This window comes from Cervus canadensis, chromosome 33, assembly GCF_019320065.1.
Source record: "Cervus canadensis isolate Bull #8, Minnesota chromosome 33, ASM1932006v1, whole genome shotgun sequence".
Taxonomy (NCBI): Eukaryota; Metazoa; Chordata; class Mammalia; order Artiodactyla; family Cervidae; genus Cervus; species Cervus canadensis.
Window position 1 is genome coordinate 6,706,385 of NC_057418.1, and position 7,858 is coordinate 6,714,242.

The 7,858-nt window shown below is 40.1% G+C and overlaps 1 pseudogene; it reads right to left on the reverse strand.

The window, feature by feature from the left end:
* Positions 1-927: 927 nt before the first annotated feature.
* On the reverse strand, positions 928-7,357 carry LOC122434056 (annotated as a pseudogene).
* Between the last annotated feature and the right edge of the window lie 501 nt (positions 7,358-7,858).

Genomic DNA, 7,858 nt, shown 5'->3' on the forward strand with positions numbered 1-7,858 from the left:
AACACGAATACTGGTTTCAAATTTTGCATGGTCACAAACTAATAGAATCATTTCATAAGAAATGAAATATAAAGTTAAGAAGGTATAAGCATTTTCAAGATAAGGAAGGAAATACCTATTACACTGACCTGAGTTCAATTTGAATCTGTGTCTTCCATAAGAATCTGCTTACACTGAAACTATCATTTGACTTGGATGAATTTTTTTATTTTTTTAATTTAAGCTCCCCTTTCTTTAGCCAACTTGACAACAAACCAAAAAGTTTCTCAGACATGAAGAGCGATTTTAAGCATCCACCAACCTATCTAATTTATTTGTGTTTGAGATTCTTCACCTGGATCAACAAACAAAACAATCAAGAGAGGAGCCTTTCCTTAAACATGGATTTTCAAAGGATAAACTCTGAAAACCTGATTAAGTCTAAAGTGATTTTATCACCCCAACAGCAGGATTTATTTCAATATTACTAATGGATGGTGGCTGCAACTTTAACTCTGCTTTTGCTTTTTTTAATGTGACTTGAATTCTGTCTAACTCCAATTTCCCCCCGTGTGAAATTGACAATGTATTCTTTGCTTCCTTCTTCATTCCCAGGAATAACGTTCTTTAAATAATGTTGGTATAGAAACCCATAGTCTTATTAATTTTGTGACATTAAAGTTAATTAAAAAATCATTAAAGAACTTTTCCGGTGGTACAGTGGGTAAGAGTGCACCTGCCAAAGCAGGGGACACGGGTTTGATCCCTGGTCTGGGAAGATGCCACATGCCTCAGAGCAACTAAACATACGCACCACAACTAATGAAGCCCGTACGCCTCACAACAAAAGCAGCCACTGCAATGAGAAGCTTGTGCGCCCCAGGGAAGAGTAACCCCTGCTGGCGGCAACTAGAGAAAGCCTGCTCACAGCAAGGAAGACCCAGCCAATCAAAAATAAATAAATATTTAATTAATAAATTTGGGGGGGGGGGGAAGAATCATTAAAGCAATGCATGGCTTGAAAGTGAAGGCGTCCCAAGACTGTGGCTGCCCTTTGGGGCAGGACTCAGGGGAGGTACTGGTCCTGTGCATCTGGTGTTGTGGGTTCGGCAGCAAGCAGGTTGCCTCGCAGGGCGCGGGCCCATGCTGAACAGAAGGGGGAACGGAAGGGCCCACACTGAGAGGCCGGGCAAGGTATTGTACAGGCCTTGGGGCAGAAGATGCTGTCAACCCGGAACTCTTCCACCACCACCGCAGCCGGGCCATGAGAGAGAATGTCAAAACAAGTGAAAATGCCCAGCGTCCCAAAGGGAGTGTTGGGAGTCACATGTTCCGAATCCTTGGGAAAATCAAACTGAACTTCAGGTGCAAATAGATTGAACTGTTAATGAAAAGCAAAGAAGGGGAAGATTGGTAAGAAAACTGGCAAATAAAAGTGATGAATATTTGCAAAATCTTTTCTTGCGTGTATTCTAGTGTGCATATTTAAAACTATTACACATAAATTAGTGTAAATTATGCCCACTATACCACTGTCTTGTGAGTTTTCTCACAGGCCCCTCAGCTTGTCCCCTGGACTCGATCGATATCCCGGCTCCATAGGCCACTCTCTCAGGCATCATTCTGAGAGCCGCCCATGACCTTGGAGGCCATGACCCCAACTTAGCTTGCTAGTGAAGGTCTTGCTCCTCCCACAGCCCCGCCCCCAGGAGGTCTCTCCCACCTCTCGACCCCGCCCCCATCAGCCCCACCCCTATCTTAACCCCACTCCCGCACTGGTCTGACCACCAAAAAACCCCGGAAACACTTCATTTTTCTCACAACCAATGAATCAACCAATGAGATCATATCTACAAATGATATTTAAAAGATGAATATTTGTCTTAAAGTCACTTGAAATTTCGAACCTCACAAATTTCTGATGGTTTTCCACTCAGTTCTTTAAGGACTAACATCACCGCCCATGTGAAGTTTAACACGTGTTAATAAACTAAACGTTGTCATGTCTCCCCATGGTATGGCTAGGTTTATATAAGTGAGGTGAAGTAAACTGGAACTTGGGCAATGTAATAGCTAAACCTTGTTAACTAGTAAGCCATTAGAAATTTTTCTCCAGCTTGATTATTGCTCCCAAACGCCATCTACCCAGGGCTCAAGAGTGCAGCCTTATGTTCTGCTCAGGTTTTTGTTTTTGTTTTTATTTTATTTTATTTTATTTTTTTTTGCTCAGGTTTTTATTTGGCCTGATGTGTGCATGTGTGCTCAGGGCTCACCCCATCCCACCCCCACCACTGAGGTTCCCAAACTCTTCTGTCCTCTGCTCAGGTGGAAGCCCCTCCTTCATTCCCAGGAGATTGACTCAAGCAAGGCATGTGGCCCCTGGGTGGACTGAAGGAATAATAAGGTTTCTGTGGGGTTTTTAGGAAAGAGAAACTCAGTCTTCCTCTGGATTTTGTCCCTATTAGGATATGTGCTTTGTAACCAGCAGCCATGTGGCTTCTGAAAGGATAGTCAGCTGAGAGAAAGTTGGAACTTTTTTACAAGGAACTGAGAGAGCTAGAAGGTGACTTTCCCTGGCGGTCCAGAGGTCCACACTCCCAACGCAAGGGACATAGGTTCGATCCCTAGTCAGAGAACTGAGATCCTGCCTGCAGCATGGCATGGCCTGAGAGGATAAAAAAACACACCATAAAAAAAAGAGAGAGCGAGCCGGGGGGATGGCTGACATCTTCCAGGCCTTAAGATACAGACCATGTCAGAAACTAGACCTATCCTTTCTATGATTTATATTTTCTCAGATACCTGAGCAAGGGCATTCCATTGCTTTTGGTGTTGTTTCAAATCAATTTCAGTTGGGGGGTTTTTCTATCATTTCAATCAAAAAGATCCTAATGGAATGAATGACTAAAGCTTAATACCAAACACTAACAAACTGGCTCAAAAAACTTACTCTAGTATTAAATCATGTGATGAAACAGAATTTCTCCATCTTTCTCAGAGAATATTAAAATCCTGTGAGGCTGTTAGCACATCTGCTTTAATATTCTGCCAGATTCTATTTTATGACTAATTCAAATTCAGAGCCCTTATATAAAAGTCAAAGTAAGTTAAATCCCCTTTTCAACTAAATGTAATAATTAAGGAATGCGTTTATAACAGTCTCCTCGCCAACATTCAACAGACAAGTCTATATAGATATCACAAACAAAAATAAGTCAAGATCAGCTAGGGCACAAGTAATTCACACCTTATGATAGCGGGCCATAAGCCTGCCCTCAGAATTAAACACCACATCAGTGTTGTATTGGTAATGACCATCAGGGGGACACTGAGGATCACTGGCATTAAACGGATTTTTGTCCCCGATATTTGCCACAATGTAGATGGAGTTGTCCTTGGCCAGACAGCTGAGTTTTTGTTGCAAAGGGGTCCAGCCAAGCCTAATTCAATAAATACTGCCTTAAACTTAACAGTGTGTTAATGATTTTTGAACATCCAAACTGATACATTATTTGCCTGTCATTATAACACACAACTCTAGGTTAAGAATCAACAGCAAAGATTTAAAAACTCGTATGCAATATAATGTCTTCCCAGGTGGTGCAGTGATAAAGCATCTGCTTGCAATGCAGGAGACACGGGTTGGATCCCTGGATCAGGAAGATCCCATAGAGTAGGAAACAGCAATCCACTCCAGTATTCTTGCCTGGAGAATCCCATGGACAGAGGAGGCTGGCAGGCTACAGTCTGCGGGGTTGCAAAGGGTCAGAGAGCACACACATGCAATACAATCTTCTTCTTTATGAAAACTAACCTATTCTAGTTGCCAGATTCACAACAGCAGTGCAAGACCAAAGCAGGGAACAGATGGAAGAGGAAGAGGAGGAAGAGAAGCAACAGATTTTCTTATGAAGTTCTCCCAGGAAGACAAATGAAGGGCTTTTCTAATGGAGAGAATCTTTTCCATAATGCAAGCTACATTCCTACTAGGAGGCAGTAAACAGTTGGTCCCAGGCCAATCATCCTCTACAAATGCAGCTTTAGGGACTAGAAATATTTTTTAAAAGGAAGGAAAAGAAAAGGAAATAAAAAGATTTCACCCTTTTGTCTGTGTCCTTACATGTCAAGGTAGCATAATAGCTTCCCTTCTACCTTAGAGGACCCTTGTGTGAAACCTTGGGATAAATGCACACTATGAAATTGCTTTTCAAAGTAATGCCCAAACCTTCCAGATTGGAGATGTTTATCCTAGAAGTAAAAAGGGATGAGTAAATAGGTAAGACTACAGCTGGCTTCAAATGCTTAAAAGACTCTAATCTGAAGATGAGTCACATATTTGAACATGCTATAGAGGCAGTATGGACACCAAAAGAAGTTATGAGAGATTTCGGTGGAAAATAAAATCCAAATTCCTGCAACTAGAATGCGCTAAGAAGTGGATTTACTAGTCATGGAGATTTCAAGTATTAGACGATTCTTCCAGGCACTCAGAGCCCTTTCTGTTAGCGTGACTCAGTGGAAATGGCCGTGCTTGAATTCCAGCGAGGCTAATTACCAATTGTAAGACCTTAAGCCCCCTTCTTTTCCTCATATTTAAAGTGGGAGATACTTCCCTGGTGGTGTAGTGGCTAAGATTATGTACTGCTGATGCGGGCGCCCAGGGTTCAATCCCTGGTCAAGGGACTAGATCCCACATGCCCCAACTAAAGGTCCTGCCTGCTGCAACAAAGATTGAAGATCATGTGTGCTGCAAGTAAGACCTGGCGCAGCCAAATAAATAAAAATAATAAAATAAATGTATATTTTTTATAAAATGAATAAGTAAACTACTTAAACTGAAGTAGACAATGTGCTTAGTGTACCAAGTGCAGATTCAGGAACCAAGTAGGTGCTCAATAAATAAATAATGGCCATTATGGACTTTGTAACAACAAGAAGACCGCCCAGGGACGCTGATGACTTGATTGCTTGTAGAGGCCATTCAGACTCACCATGGTTTCTCAGGCCCCCTACAATTGATGTTGAACTAATCTTTGAATAGAAAGGACAGATTTGTGACTATTATTTCAGACCATTTCTTTTCTCTTGCCTTCAGGAAAAACAGAGTGATACTGTCAACGTGCATATTCATTAAGGAAGGCCTTAATAAAACAATTATACATCTTATTTTGGTTTTCTTTTTTTGGCTAGATAATTAGGGCACTTTAATGTTTCCTATTAGTTCCCCATGGGGCAATCTCCAGGAAGCATGAAATGTGTCAGTGTTCTAAATGATAGTATTTAAATACACAAGGATGACTATGTGGACTTGAAATATCCCTTTTAGAGATGAGTGTGACTAGGGAAGAAATGGTGGCTTTCTTTACCAATATTAGCATTTTCTTAAATACTGGATTTTTCCTTTCTACAACACAGAGCTGAAGGCTTGCCATTTGAATGTCTGCAAGACTGCAAGACTAAATAATATTAAAGTTTCATCTGTCACCTACTTTCCCTACTTAAAATATTTCACCAGAGACTTTTTTTTAGGACATCTTTCCCCTAGGAAAGTCAGTTTTGTCAGCCCAGGCAAATAGAGTGTATTTCAGTCTAAACCTCTTGAGTTATTGCAAATAATGAGTCCTTCCTGCTCTGGGAAAAGCCCCATAAACAAGCAAACAATGAATCATAATTACATGGTTACTGTAAACACAGACTGTGCAACATTTTGAGAATATTTTTCCAAAGGTGAAAATCCCAGAGTGAGACCTGACTCACATATAAGAACTCTTATGTTGCAACATTGGACTTGGCTTTCCAATTAATGTCAGATGGTCAGAATTATTAAAGAAGTTTCTCTTTTTGTGCACTTGATAAGAGCTTTAAGCAGATGCCTGTAAATTTAAAATTAGCACATTAAATAACTTTTTAATGCATTGATTTTGCCATCATGTATGATCTATTTTAAAAAGTAAGTACACCTAAAATGATTTATTTTCATAATCTTCCTTATATTTTATGCAGATTTTCTTTCAGAAAGTTATGCTTAAACTACAGCTATAAACAATTGAAGGACAAGAAAGCAAAATTTCAGAGCCAGCTCCTGTTTAAAAAAAAAAAAAAAAGTAATAGTTTTTTTTAAGTAATAATTAACACTCAAGAGGGCACCATACTGTACAGATTCTATGCATTATTTCACTTTCCATTCATTTTGTGGGGGTGGGGTGAGGTCGGGGGTGGGATTTGGCCATGCTGCATGGCTTGTGGAATTGTAGTTCCCCTATCAGTGATGGCGAGGGCCCCAGAGGGCCCCAGTCAGGCCCTCGGTAGTGAAAGCTGAGAGTCCTAATCATTGGACCACCAGGAAATTCCCTACACATACATCTACTCTATAAAGTGAAGTAGGAAAGGAAATTATATTATCTCTATTTTACTTCAAGAGTTTACGTTTTCTTTCCCACATCACTCAGCCAAGAGGTGGTAGGATATAGTCTCAGAAAAAACACCTCGTTTTCAAGCCCTGTGCAATTTCCACTCACCATACTGATGACATTGCATGCCGATATCAAAGCCTTTTGGAACATAAATGCACTCATCTTTTTACCATTCCTGCAAAGGAGGCATGTATTCATGGGTGAACCCTTACTTACATCTGAGAACATAAGTCCTAGATTTCGCAACTTTCTCACTTTGTTGAAAACCAGTTAATCACATCTATTATGAAATGTGTGTACACATATTATTCATCCATAAATAACCAACCAGACATCATCACAAATCATTTACCAAACAGGAGACATGCCAGATGGTGCACAATACGAAGAATTGAGAAGTCAACGTCCAATGCCACAGACTGTTTGTCAGCAACAATACTAGTCAAGCTTACTGTATTTGCTGTGTTACAATATCACAACTTTTTGTTTAAAGGTCAAAAGGTAATGACTTTACCTCTGGGGTCTCTGCCTGGAATCCAGTTTGCTTCAGGGTCTGGGATATCCTCCAGATAGGGATAAATGGTCTCCCTTGTGAGGACCCAGCCATAAATTCCATCTTCTGGGGTCACAATGATAGGTGCGCCCTGCTCAAAACAAGTAGGAACAAAAAAATTTCTACTGAATTCAAAACACTCACAGTCTTATGAAGTTTCAGATTTTCTTTCCAATATCCCAGCCAGTGTATCTGGGGCAATACCTACCTGGCTGCCAGTTTAAGTGCTTTCTCTAAAACATCTATATTCTTGTTCATCAGGAGCAAAGCTGCTTCTTTTAGCGCAGGTGTTTCTGTTCTGTTTGGTAATATAACAGCATGCTCAAACACTGCAGCAAGAAAAGTGTCCAGTGCACCAACTCTCAGGACAAAGAGCACCAAAATGGCCACATATTTTGGAGAATATGATATAATCAAAGATTAAAATTTAGTGTGCTTTGTTAAGCTCAGATTCTTGTACTTTGTATCGCTGGAAGAGCTTTTATGTTAAAGACCTGCCTATCTGCTACCACTATTTATACTATCTCAGGAATAGATTTTACAACACAGCGTTGAGAAAGAACATTTTGCAAGAAGTACATAATCAGATTGACTCTAGTGCATGATGCTACCCTTGGCACTGTTAAGAGGTCCAACCAAATCTAGAATTGGAAGTAGTGAGCCAAGCAGACGAGTCCACCCCATTCCAAAACACATTTAGGGTTGAACTCTTTTCTTTTAATAAAATGTTTCATGAAACTATTTCAATACTTTCAATCAAAATATTTTATTAAATGGCTCAATATCTCCATTAATAGGACCAATGTGGAATCATTGTAGTAGGAACTATCATAGCAACAATTTGTGAAAACTTACATAGTTAGCTATGACAGACACAAAACAGAGTCTGAGGCAAGCCTCAGTTTTAAAATAA